Raw genomic sequence first — 12109 nt, 5'->3', positions numbered from 1 at the left:
TGTGAGTGAGATAACAGTAACAGTGTAAAGATTAAAAGCATCGTTTGAGTAGTCATGTTTGTACCTGAATAGATGAAAACTGTGTGTTTAACCTTATGCGTATAAGAGCATACTGATTAGGTGTATAAGTAGGAATTAAAACACAATTCAGTGAAAGTGGTGACCAGTAGGTCAATGTGTCAGACTCACTAGAAGGTTTCCACCTCGGTAACCCATGAAAATGCTATTCTTGTAGCATTTAAATACCGACCTATTCCACCAGGCCAGTCTTTTCCACAGTGACTAATGAAAACACTCACAAAAGGATTTCTATGGAAATGGATCCAATTAAAAAGAATTATCAGATAACTAATACTGGAAATAAAAGATTTAGAGAAAGGATGATATGATATGTTTCTAAAGTTCTTTTAAGAAGCATGCATTTATTGCTAACTAGGCTACAACCAGCCCTAGAAAGACAGTAACTATAGGGGAGCGGCGACCCCCCAGAGACAGGTCAGCGTGGGACCTGTGAATGTGACCTTATTTGGAAAAGGGGTCTTTGTGGACAAGGATCTTGAGATGACCTCGGTCTGGATTATCTGAATGAATCTAAAAACTACTAACAAGTGTCCTTACAAGAAGAGAAGAGAGAGGAGAAGCCGGAGGGCCGCCTGGAGACAGAGGTGGGAGGGAGGTGCCTATGAGGGCAGAAAGCCCAGGACCACTGGCTGCCACAGGACGCCAGGATGTCCTTCCTCCAAGCCGTCCGGAGGAGGCCAGCGCCTGGATGTAGACTCCTGTCCCCTAGAACTGTGAGGGAAGACCGTTTCTTTTTTCTTTTTTTTTTTCAACGTTTATTTATTTTTGGGACAGAGAGAGACAGAGCATGAACGGGGGAGGGGCAGAGAGAGAGGGAGACACAGAATCGGAAACAGGCTCCAGGCTCTGAGCCATCAGCCCAGAGCCCGACGCGGGGCTCGAACTCACGGACCGCGAGATCGTGACCTGGCTGAAGTCGGACGCTTAACCGACTGCGCCACCCAGACGCCCCGGGAAGACCGTTTCTGTGGTTAGAAGCCAGCGAGTTTGTGATCGTTTGTTACAGCAGCACCTATAGACCAACACGGTGGTGTCTAATGTTTCGGTTAGAGGGTGGGAGGAAGGTGAACTCGGTAACGTACTTTCTATCTGTCGTGTCTTGGAGAGGAAATATTTTGTGTTCAGACCCCAAGAAGGTCGAACGATTGCACCAGAGCACCCTTGGGATGGGTTAGACCCAGGAAGCCTGATCACCGTGGCATTGGTGCCTTCCGTCGGCACTCACACACGTCTGTGTCTTTTGAGGGTTAGAAAGGAGTATTTTCTTCCTGGCACACTCAAGTTCCTTAGGGTCCTCCTCAGTCGGGGCCCGTTAATTAGGACCCACTTATTGCTAATTTGATTTGATTTGGACTGTGTATCCTCATGGTTACAAGTATTTCTAAAATTTTTATTAAATGAATTTGTGTGGCATAAAAGTCAGAATGCTTCAAGATTTTCTTGTCTGTTTATAAAGGATAGCTTTCTGTCTCTTTCTTTTCTCCTGAGTCTGAGGGAATGTATTTCAGTTGCTTAATATAATGAAGCTTTCAGGTTGGTAGCTCGGCATGTAAGGCTGTGCAGCATCGCATGGCCCGTGTAGCATAGAACTCCACGGCGGCCACGTTCACGTGAAACAGATGTAGGCACTGGTTCACTGGTGCGTTCGCGTTACGGTCACTAAAGCTCCCTACATCATGCCTATTTTTGATTCATGTTTTATTTTATTTTATTTTTTAACATTTTATTTATTTTTTGAGAGAGAAAGACAGAGAGATAGAGCATGAGGGGGGAAGAGCAGAGAGAGAGGGAGACACAGAATCAGTGATCTGGCTCAGTGATCATCTCCAGGCTCTGAGCTGTCAGCACAGAGCCCGACGCGGGGCTCAAACTCACAAACCGTGAGATCATGACCTGAGCCAAAGTCAGATGCTTAACTGACTGAGCCACCCAGGGGCCCCTGGCTTTGCTTTTTCAATTCAGGATCCAGTTAAATGTCAAACCTGTTGCATTTGGTTGGATATATTGGCGGGGAGGGGCGGGGGTGGTTTTGTTTTTTAAATCTAGACAAGCCTTCCATTTGTTTTTTATAACAATTTTTTTTTTTTTTTTTTTTTTAAGAATTTAGGCAAATTATGTTACTGACATTTGCACATTCTGGATTTGACTGAGTCATTTCCTCAACTTTAGATCTAGGTTAAAATATTTTGCCAAGAATACTCAACGGGCCATGCTCTGCTTTTCATTTTCATTTTATTTGATGGCACTTGATATTGGGTTATCCCACTTTGGGTGACAGTAATTTTGATCATTTGGTTCACATGGTGACTAACATTCTTTTCTTAGAAACTTTTCAGGAAAAGAATGCTTAATAATTCCTACTGGCATTGACCATTCCCTACATTAAAAAAGAGAGAAGGAAATTAGAGCACTGAGCTGTCCTGGGAACAGGCGAGGGGTAGAGGACATCACTGGTCGCCTGGCCGCAAGCTGTGTTTCCCAGTAAGGCAGTCTCTTGGCATGGTTACCAGGAACCGTATTTAAGGTGTGTCTGTGAAGTAATGCGGATTTTTAGATCCTGCGTGCGTGTTGTCCTGAACACAGTAGTCATTTTGGAAAGTTTTGTTTGTAACCTTTGTTGAAATCCTCTCGGAGTTTACATCAGAATGTGAGCTTATTCTTCCGAATATCCTCCGTGGTGAGTCATCTTTATCCTACGAGGGTTTGATTTGATTTTCATAAATAGCAAAAGACCTTTCTGGGCCAAATCTGATTAAGAAGGTCATACTATTTCAGGAGGGAGAAAAGCGTAACAACAAAAATAAGACTTTTTCTTAAGAGGCTCATGTAATGACACACATAAATGACACACTCACCCGTGTCGTGAAGTGGACCGCTTCCCAGCTGACCTCTGCACAGGCCGGCACTCCCTTCTGCTCTCCGAAGTCAAGTACGTTTATTAACACGCTTCTTATGCCGCAGAGGCTCATTTCTTTTTACTTTAAAATGTAATTCAGTGACCACTTGTAATGACAGTGTTTTCGAAGTTGACTTTACGCTGTGGACAGACCATTTTGGGTCGCCGTGGAAGAAGCATACGTATGTCTGTGACTCAGCAGCGCTCCCTTCGAGTTCTCCATCTAAAATCTGGCAGGGGAGCCAAGATGTGCAAGTGTCATAGCGGCCCTGTTAGAAGATTGTTGGAGTCGAGCAGGAATAAGGCAGTTCACGGCTGGGGGCTGTGAGTTGGAGAAGCGAGCGTGGATTCTGTCAGCTGTGATCGTCAGTTTAGAGGCCTGCGAGGGGGTCCTCAGCCCTTCCCTAGCCCTCTGCCCTCCCGCTGTGTGCTTCGCTCACAGGCTTGTGCTCGGGGCCGTTCTTCCACTCAGCACAGCACATACTTGTTGGGCCGCACGCTGGTCAGGCACTGAGCGCACAAGGAGAGATCGCCGTGCCGGGCGGGTGCTACTCCAGCAGAGGGGCGGTGGGCGGGCAGTCGGTCGTGAACTAGGCGGGAGCGCAGGTGCTGTAGAGGAAGAAACAGGGGTGGGGGCTTGCACTTTGAAATAGGGGGTCAGGAGAGGCCTGACCGAGAAGGTAACGTTGGAGATCAGACTGCCAGGAATTGGGGCAGTCAGTCGTACAGAGAGGAGGAAGAGCGTTTCAGACAAAGACACACAGGATACAGGGCCGGGCCGGGAGCGCCCACAACCTTCCCCCGTCACTGCAGCCAACAGACGGGAGGAGAGTGACAGGGGACCGTGTCATTGCAGCCAGCAGATGGGGGAGAGTGACAGGGGACCGCGACAGAGACGCAGCGCGGGGGCCCACACGGAGCCGTCCCCGCTTTCACCCTGAGCGAGAAGGGCCCGCAGCAGCTAATCAGCAGAGAGGCACGCGCTTAGGCGTTTAGAGATTTGTCTGGGCACCATGTTGGGAGTCCACATCGCTGGGGCCGGGTGTGAGGCCGGAGCTGTGGTTCGGGTACAGGCTGTGGGGCCGGGACTAGGATACTGTGGAGGTCTGCATGCTCCGATTTGGAGAATCTCCCGACCGATCGGATGAGGAGTATAAAGAAGGAACCGTAAGGATTCTGGCTAGAGTGACTGTGAAGGAGTCCCCTTCAGCTGAGATGTGGAAAGCTGTAGAAAGAGAAGGTTCAGAAGAGACAGTGAGGAATATTGTTCGGTTAAAAATAATCGTTAAACGTCCAAGTGCGGTATTAATGAAGCAGTTGGTTGTGCAAATGGGGAGTTTAGGAGAGTGGTCTGGGCTGAAAATAAAAGTGTGAATTGAGTTTTTTCCTGGCGTCCACTGGCCTGGTCTAAAAAAACACCCAGAAATGGACGTTGGCACAGCCAGAGAGAACTCCAGGAGAATCCCTCTAGTTTAGGCTTGGGCAACGGGAGACCAGTGTCCTGGTGGTAAGCATGGTGGCCGCCAGGACCCCAAACACCAGGAATTGTGAGGGAAGAGAACCTTCCTCAGTCACAAGAGCGGTTGTCTCAAGGGGTGGGGGCAAGTTCCCGCTGCCTCTCTTTTTGCTGCCTGTCTGCATTTGGCCTTGGACGTACGTGTAGTTGTTGGAAGTGAAAGGTAAATACAACCCCAGTGTTCTGGATGGCGGTCCCAAAGAGGGGGGTGCAGGGTACCAGAAAGCCCCAGGAGATGGTTGGGAGAGAGGACCTCAGGAGGGGATCCCATTAAGTCGTTTGTCAAGTCCCGACTTACCCCTGGACTGTGCATGTGTGTCTCTGATGCTAAACAGCAGACCAGATACTGAGAATGTGAACCAGGAGTTGGGCCACTGCCCAGATCTGAAACTGGCCAAAGTCCTCGCAAACACGGCAACACCGAAATCACAGTCCACAGGAGTTTGGAATGTGCAGTCTGGAAACATTTAGCATTGACTCAGTGCTGAAACAAAAATGTCCAGGCCAGAATTACTCAGCATGTGAAGAACCTGAAGTCTCAACTTGCATGGGAGAAGACATTCAACAGGTGGCCATCTAAGATGATGGGTGCTAGAATTTTCAGAGAAGGATGTAAAAGCAGTTACTGCAGAAATGCTCCGGGAAGTAAGGGCGAACTGTCTCAGTCTCCTGCTGTTCACCTGGATGATGCAGGAGGGATTCCTGTTCTAGGTTTCTGGGGATGACGGACGCCTGACACCTGGCCCCTGACAGATGTGATCGACAGCAGTTCCTCAGTCACATCTGCTCCCCGTGCCAGGGTAGGGGGACACTGCACGCACCCCGCAGGGCCACGAAGAGGGTGTGATCTGGAGCAGAGTGATCCAGCATGTCTGGGAGAGGCAGGCTGTGTAGGGACAGGAGGGTGGGCTGTCCCCTGGGTCCCATGGGAGGATGTGATGGGCTTGGTTTTTTTGTTTTTTATATGTATGCGTGTGTGTGTGTGTGTGTGTGTGTATATACGTATATATAAAATATACGTGTATACATATATACACATATGTATAGGTATATACATGTATATATACGTATATATGTATATGTCTGTGTATATATGTGTATATATATGTGTGTGTGTGTGTATATTTATATATATTTATATATACACACACACACACACACACATATATATGTATAAATTTTCCTTTTTTTAAAAGTAGGCTCCATGCCCAACGTGGGGCTTAAACTCACGACCCTGAGCTTAAGTGTCACATGCTCTACTGACTGAGCCACCCAGGCTCCCTGATGTTTGAATGATTCCATGGTCTGGCAGGGAACTGGAACCCATCCCCCCAGGAATAAGTAGGAATCATGCCTGGTCTGTTTGATGGGGAGAGTTGTTTGTCTAGGGGATTAACCCATGGGAACAGAGTGGGGAGGGGAGCCTGTGGTCAGGCCGTTGTGGTTCACCTGGTTTCCCTAGATATTAGGAAGCACACGATACTGGGCCTTTATTGTAGGCCTTGCACCGCATGAGCAAATGGAAATATGGCAAGTTTCAGAAAAGAAAGAAAAGGGCCGAAAAGTACATTAGCCAAAATAGGAAGCACCCTGGATGCACTGAATGCAAGGTAGAGATGACAGAAGAAAGAGAGCATGAACTTGAAGATGGCTCAGTAGGAAGTATTTCGTCTGAGTATCAGAGAAACGAAAAAGCCTTGTCTGTACGAACTGAACCTCAGGAACCTCAGGAACCTATAGGATAGTACTGAAGGGTTTAACACTTGTGTCACAAGGAGTCTGAAAGGAAAGGAGAAACTGTGGTTCAGAAGAAAAATGTTTAAAGAAATAATGGCTGAAGACTTCGTAAATTTGCTGAGACATAAACAAGGATTTAAGAAGTGCCTGAACCCACTCAAGATAAGCCGCAAGAGATCCCTGACCAGACACATTCATAAGCCACTTAAAACCACCGACCAAAAACCAACCGACCCACAAAAAATACCCTGGAAAGTCAGAGGAAAATGACACGTTATTTATAGGGAACCAGTGATTTGAATGAACTAGATTTCTCATCAGAACAATGCAGTCCAGAAGTCAGTGGAACAGCATCACTGAAGTGCTGAAAGGAAGGAATTGTCAACCCAGAATTCTGTATTTGGAGAAAATGCCCTTTAAGAATGAAGGTGAGGGTGCCCGGGTGGCTCAGTCAGTTAAGCATCTGACTCTTGATTTCGGCTCAGGTCATGATCCCACAGATTGGTGAGTTTGAGGCCCACATCGGGCTCTGTGCTGGCAACGCGGAGCCTGCCTGTGGTTCTCTTTCCCTCTCTCTCTGCCCCTCCCCACACTGTGTCTCTCTCTCTCTCTCTCTCTCTCTCAATACATAAACAGTAAAAAAACAAAAAACAAAAAACCGGGGTGCCTAAGTGGCTCAGTCAGTTGAGCGTCGGACTTCGGCTCAGGTCATGATCTCACACTTCGTGGGCTCGAGCCCGGCGTCGCGCTCTGTGCTGACAGCTCGGAGCCTGGAGCCTGCTTCAGATTCCGTGTCTCCCTCTCTCTCTGCCCCTCCCCCACTTAGTTTTTATAGCTGTGATGCCCATAAAATGGAACAGAAGGTGTGGAGCATTCAGGCACCCTCCGTGCATGTCCCTGAGCAGGCTGTGGAGGCCGATTATATTCTTTTCACTTACACCCACTTTTATCCACTCAGCAGCGGTGCTCACGGTTGAATGGCTGATGAGCAGCTGTCCCTGCCTGTAGGCAGAGTCGTAGTTCAAGGGAGAAGCCCTGGGCTGAGCGTCTTTGGGCTCGAAGCCCACCTCCCTCACTGCATGGTGTTTCATTAGGCACGTTTCTTTTTGAACGTTGTTTCTCAGTTTCTTCTGTTGTGGAATGAAGGTGATGACGTCTGTACCGCGCGGCCGCGGAGAGAACAGGTGAGGAGATTCTGTGTGCGTCAGACGCTGGCTGGCACATTGGCTGGACCCACACTCACTTTATTATGGTCTGTGTTGTTCTCGGTGCTGATTTGCTGTAATTTTTCTTCTTTCTAAGATACCTTTAGCGGCTCTACGTTATAATCGGTGTACAATATACTGCATGTGTTTCTAGCAAGAAAACTTGGTAAGCTTTGACGTGTGGACCCCCGTGGAACCATAAACAGCCAGGATGATGAATACATCTATAGCTCTATCACCCCCTAAAGTTTCTTCACGCAGCCACTGAACCACTGTCTGTCACTACAGGTCAATTTTCATTTTCTGGAATCCTGCAGAAATGTTATGTGCTATGTAATCTTTGCTTGCTTTTTACATTCAGTGTAATTATTTTGCTATCGTTTTGTAGTGAGTTCCAATACTTAATTCCTTCTTATTGCTGAATGATACTGCAGTGGCTGGGTGTACCACAGTGTGCTAAGCTGTTCACATGGGTAGACACTTGGACTATTTCCAGCTCGGGGGTCTTATCAGTACAGCCACTGTGCACGTTTGCGTCGCAGCTTGTGTGGGCATATGCTTCCAGCTACCTTGGGTAAGCGCTTACGAGCGGAATGGCTTTATATGACAAGTGCCTGTTTCCGTTGTTACTGCGTGACCAGCACCTCTGAGAATTCCCACCAGCGGTAATGAGAGTTCTCTTTTCTTCTGCGTCCTCACCGAGGCTTGGCGTGGGCTTGTTGTGGATGTCGTTTCCCTGGTGTCTCATGATGTTGAGCATCTTTTCATGTGCTTACTTGCCCTCTAGCTCTGTCTCTTTTTTGGGGATGTATTTGTACAAATCCTTTACCCATTTTTTAAAAAGTTTGAGACAGAGAGAGAGAGAGAGAGAGAGATAGCGAGCGAGTGAGTGAGTGGGGGAGGGGCAGAGAGAGAGGGGAGAGACAGAGAATCTCAAGCAAGCAGGCTCCGCACTGTCAGCGAACCATGAGATCATGACCTGAGCTGAAACCAAGAGTCAGACGCTAAACCGACTGAGCCACCCAGGCGTCCCTGGATCTTTTACCCGTTTTTAATTGGGTCATTTTTTACTGGGGTTTAAATTATTACTGTGTTTTTTCGTAGTATTACAGATAACGAGTCCTTTATCCAGTAGATGCTTTGCAAATATTTTTTTCCATCTGTGAGTTGACTTTTTAGTCTCTTAGCAGGTGTTTTGAAGAACAGATTTTAATTTTTTTTTTTTTTTTTTTCAACGTTTATTTATTTTTGGGACAGAGAGAGACAGAGCATGAACGGGGGAGGGGCAGAGAGAGAGGGAGACACAGAATCGGAAACAGGCTCCAGGCTCTGAGCCATCAGCCCAGAGCCCGACGCGGGGCTCGAACTCACGGACCGCGAGATTGCGACCTGGCTGAAGTCGGACGCTCAACCGACTGCGCCACCCAGGCGCCCCGAACAGATTTTAATTTTGATAAGTTCAGTTTATCGACTTTTCCTTTCATGGTTTGTGATTTTGGTGGTGTGTCAATGAAATCTTTCCCTAAACCAAAGTCACAGATGGTTTTCTTCTGTTTCGTTCTAGAACTTCTATAGTTTTGGTTTACAGTTAGACATATGATCCATTTTCAGTCAGTTTTTGTGTATGGTGTGAAGTGTGGACTGATAGACGTCTGGTTACTCCAGCAGGATTTGTTGAAAAGAATGTCCTTTTCCTCTGATTTGCCTTTGCACCTTTGTCAAAGGTGAGAAGGCCGCTCTGTGTATGTTTCTTTCTGGGCTCTTTTCAGTTCTCTTACTCTATTTGTCTATCTTGGTACCAATTCTGTACTGTCTTGATTACTGTAGCATTAAAATAAATCTTAAAAATAGATATTTTTAGTCCCTTTCTTTGTTTGTCAAAGTTGTTTTGCCTAATCTAGATCCTTTGCATTTCCATATGAATCAGCAGGCCAATTTCTAGAAAAAGATCCTGCTGGGACTTTTGGGTTAACATTGTACTCGATTTATAGGTTAATTTGTAGAGATTTGACCTTGGCTTTATTGTCTCCTCAGACCCATGAATACCATCTAACTATTTCCTTAGGTTGTTAATTTTTCTTACCAGACTTTATGTTCTGTTGTTTGGCAGAACATTCTGTAAATGTGAATGAACTATAATTGTGAATTTTTCTGTTTCTCTTTTCAGTTCCATTAGTATTTGCTTCAAGTATTTTGAGACTCTGTTACTAAGTTTGGAAATATTTAGTTTTGTCATGTCTTATGATGGATTGCTCTCCATATTATCTTAAAATAATCCTTTTTATCCCTGGCAATATGTTTTGTTGTGAATTGGACTATGCCTGGTATTTATGTAACTACTCCAGTTTACTTTGGTTTGGTGTCGGCCTAATCTGTCCTTTCCTGTCTTTTTATTCATAAGCATTTATGTCTTTTTACTTAAAATGCATTCCTGGTAGGCAGCATATTGTGGGGTCCTGCTTTTCCATCCATCACAATGACTGTCTTCAGTTGGAATATTCAGACTGTTTACTTTTAATATGATTATTGATACTGTTCTACACAAATCTCTCATATTCTGGGCACCTGGGCGGCTCAGTCGGTTGAGTATCTGACTCCGGCTCCAGTCATATCTCATGGTTCTTGAGTTCAAGCCCCAGATCGGGCTGTCTGTGGTCAGCACAGAGCCTGCTTCGAATTCTGCCTCCCTCTCTCTCTCTCTGCCCCTCCCCCGCTCGTTCTCTCTCTCTCTCTCTCTCTCTCTCTCTCAAATAAACATTAAAAAAAATCTTTCTCATTTTCTTGTTTTCTGTTTCTTGTTTTTGTTCCCCTTTGTTTCTTTTTCTTGGCCATCGTTTGGTATTGAGTGGGGTTTTTTTTATTCTATTTCATGTCCTTTATTGACTTATTCACTATTATTCTTTATTTTTTTTCATTGATTGCTTTAGGGCAGGTACTGTATATCTTCCATTAGGACAGTCTACCATCCCATGAATAAAACATCTCATACACAAGAATGCAGTAGTAAGTACTTTTATTGTTTCCCTCTGCTCTTTGTGCCTTCCTTGTTACGCACTTAAACTTTTACATATGCTTTCACCCCACGCTTCATGATTAATTTTGTTAAAAAAAATCAATTATTCTTAAAAGAGATTTAAGTAATCAGGAAAATGTCACGTATTTACTCCTGTGGTTGTTTCCTCTCCCGATTCTTCCTTTGTGTAGACACATACTTGAATTTATTACCAATATCCGTCTTCCCTTAATAGTCCTGTGTGCATGGCAGCAGCTGCTGCTGGGCCCCTTCGGCTTTGGGAGATCTAGAAAAGTCTTTCGCTCTGTATTTGGAAATGTTTTTGCTGGGTGCAGAGTTCCAGGTTGGTATTATTTTTATCTCTCCGTATGTGAGCGATGTCGCAACACCACCGTCTTAGCTGAAGTTGTTTTCTTGACGGGAATCTGCCGTCATCCTTTGTTCTTTTGAAACAGTGTGTTTCTTTGCTAGACCTGCCTTATGATTTTTCTCCTTATCCCTGGTTGTGGGCAACTTGAATTATGGCGTGCCTTCGAATAGTTTTCGTCGTGGTCCTTTTGCTCGGCCTCAAACTCCTCGACCCTCTCCCCCTTTTAGGTGGGTCTTTCCCGAGTTTCTTCACACGTGTAGTGCTCAGTACTCTGGTGAACACTCAGGAGGGACCCCCTCCAGATTTCTGGAGTCTGCCCCCCGTCCTGCACACTAGTTACCTGTGTCCGCCTGGGCTCACGGCTCCTCTTTAACTGAGAGGGCGCTGGGCTGGCTTGGGGTCCACCTCTCTGCTCTGCGTCCTGGCAGCTCTTTCTGGACCATACGCTTGTGCAGGAGTCGGGCTCACCTTGCTTGGTCTTGAGTCATCACTGTCCCATGTTGCCTCATGTCCAGCGTCATCCATACTGAGGTTTGGGTGTGTCCGGCAGAAGGTAAATCCAGTCTCTGCTACCCTATGGCCGGAAGTGGAAGAGCCATGATTTCGTGAATGGATACGTAAGCATGCGTCCACTCATTGTGTTACTTATTATTTATCTAATGTTTTATCCATTGGATAAATAATACCAGTTTCAGGGATACAACGTTATGATTCTTTGTAGGTATATGTTGTAAAGTGGTCACCGCAGGACGTACAGTTGGCATCTGTTACCACACAGTCACAAAATGTGTTTTCTTCTGGCGGGAGCTTTCATGATTTACTTGTAGCAGCTTTTAAGTGGTCAACACAGTATTATTAACTGCAGTCACCATAAAGTTCGTTATATCCTCAGGGTTTATTCATTTTGTAGTTGGGAGTTTGTACCTTTGACCGTCTCCGCCCTTTACTCCCGGTCCCCACCCTCACTTCTGGCAACCACCAGTCTGTTTTCTGTATTTATGATTTTGTGGTGTTTTTCTTTTTTCAAGTTTCTTCATATAAGTGAGATCATCCGCTGTTTGTCTTCCTTGGTCTGACATGTTTTACCTAGCATAGTGCCCTCGGGGTCCGTCCGCGTTGTGGCAGATGGCAGGATCTCCTCCTGTTTATGGTTACAGAATATTCCATCCAGGGCTTCTTTATCCATTCGTCCCTCAGTGGACGTGGAGGTTGCTGGCTTGTCTTGGCTGCTCTAGTCAATGCTGCAGTGGACGTGAGCGTGTGTGTTTCTTCTCGAGACGGTGTTTTCATT

The 12109-nt window shown here is 46.1% G+C and overlaps 1 protein-coding gene across 14 annotated transcripts in view; it reads left to right on the top strand.

The window, feature by feature from the left end:
* AUH (AU RNA binding methylglutaconyl-CoA hydratase) overlaps positions 1-12109 on the top strand; it is a 350873-nt gene that overhangs the window by 70719 nt on the left and 268045 nt on the right. The gene's annotated exons all lie outside the window — the stretch shown is intronic.

This window comes from Leopardus geoffroyi, chromosome D4 (genome assembly GCF_018350155.1).
Source record: "Leopardus geoffroyi isolate Oge1 chromosome D4, O.geoffroyi_Oge1_pat1.0, whole genome shotgun sequence".
NCBI lineage: Eukaryota > Metazoa > Chordata > Mammalia > Carnivora > Felidae > Leopardus > Leopardus geoffroyi.
This window is presented reverse-complemented; position numbering and strand designations above follow the sequence as displayed.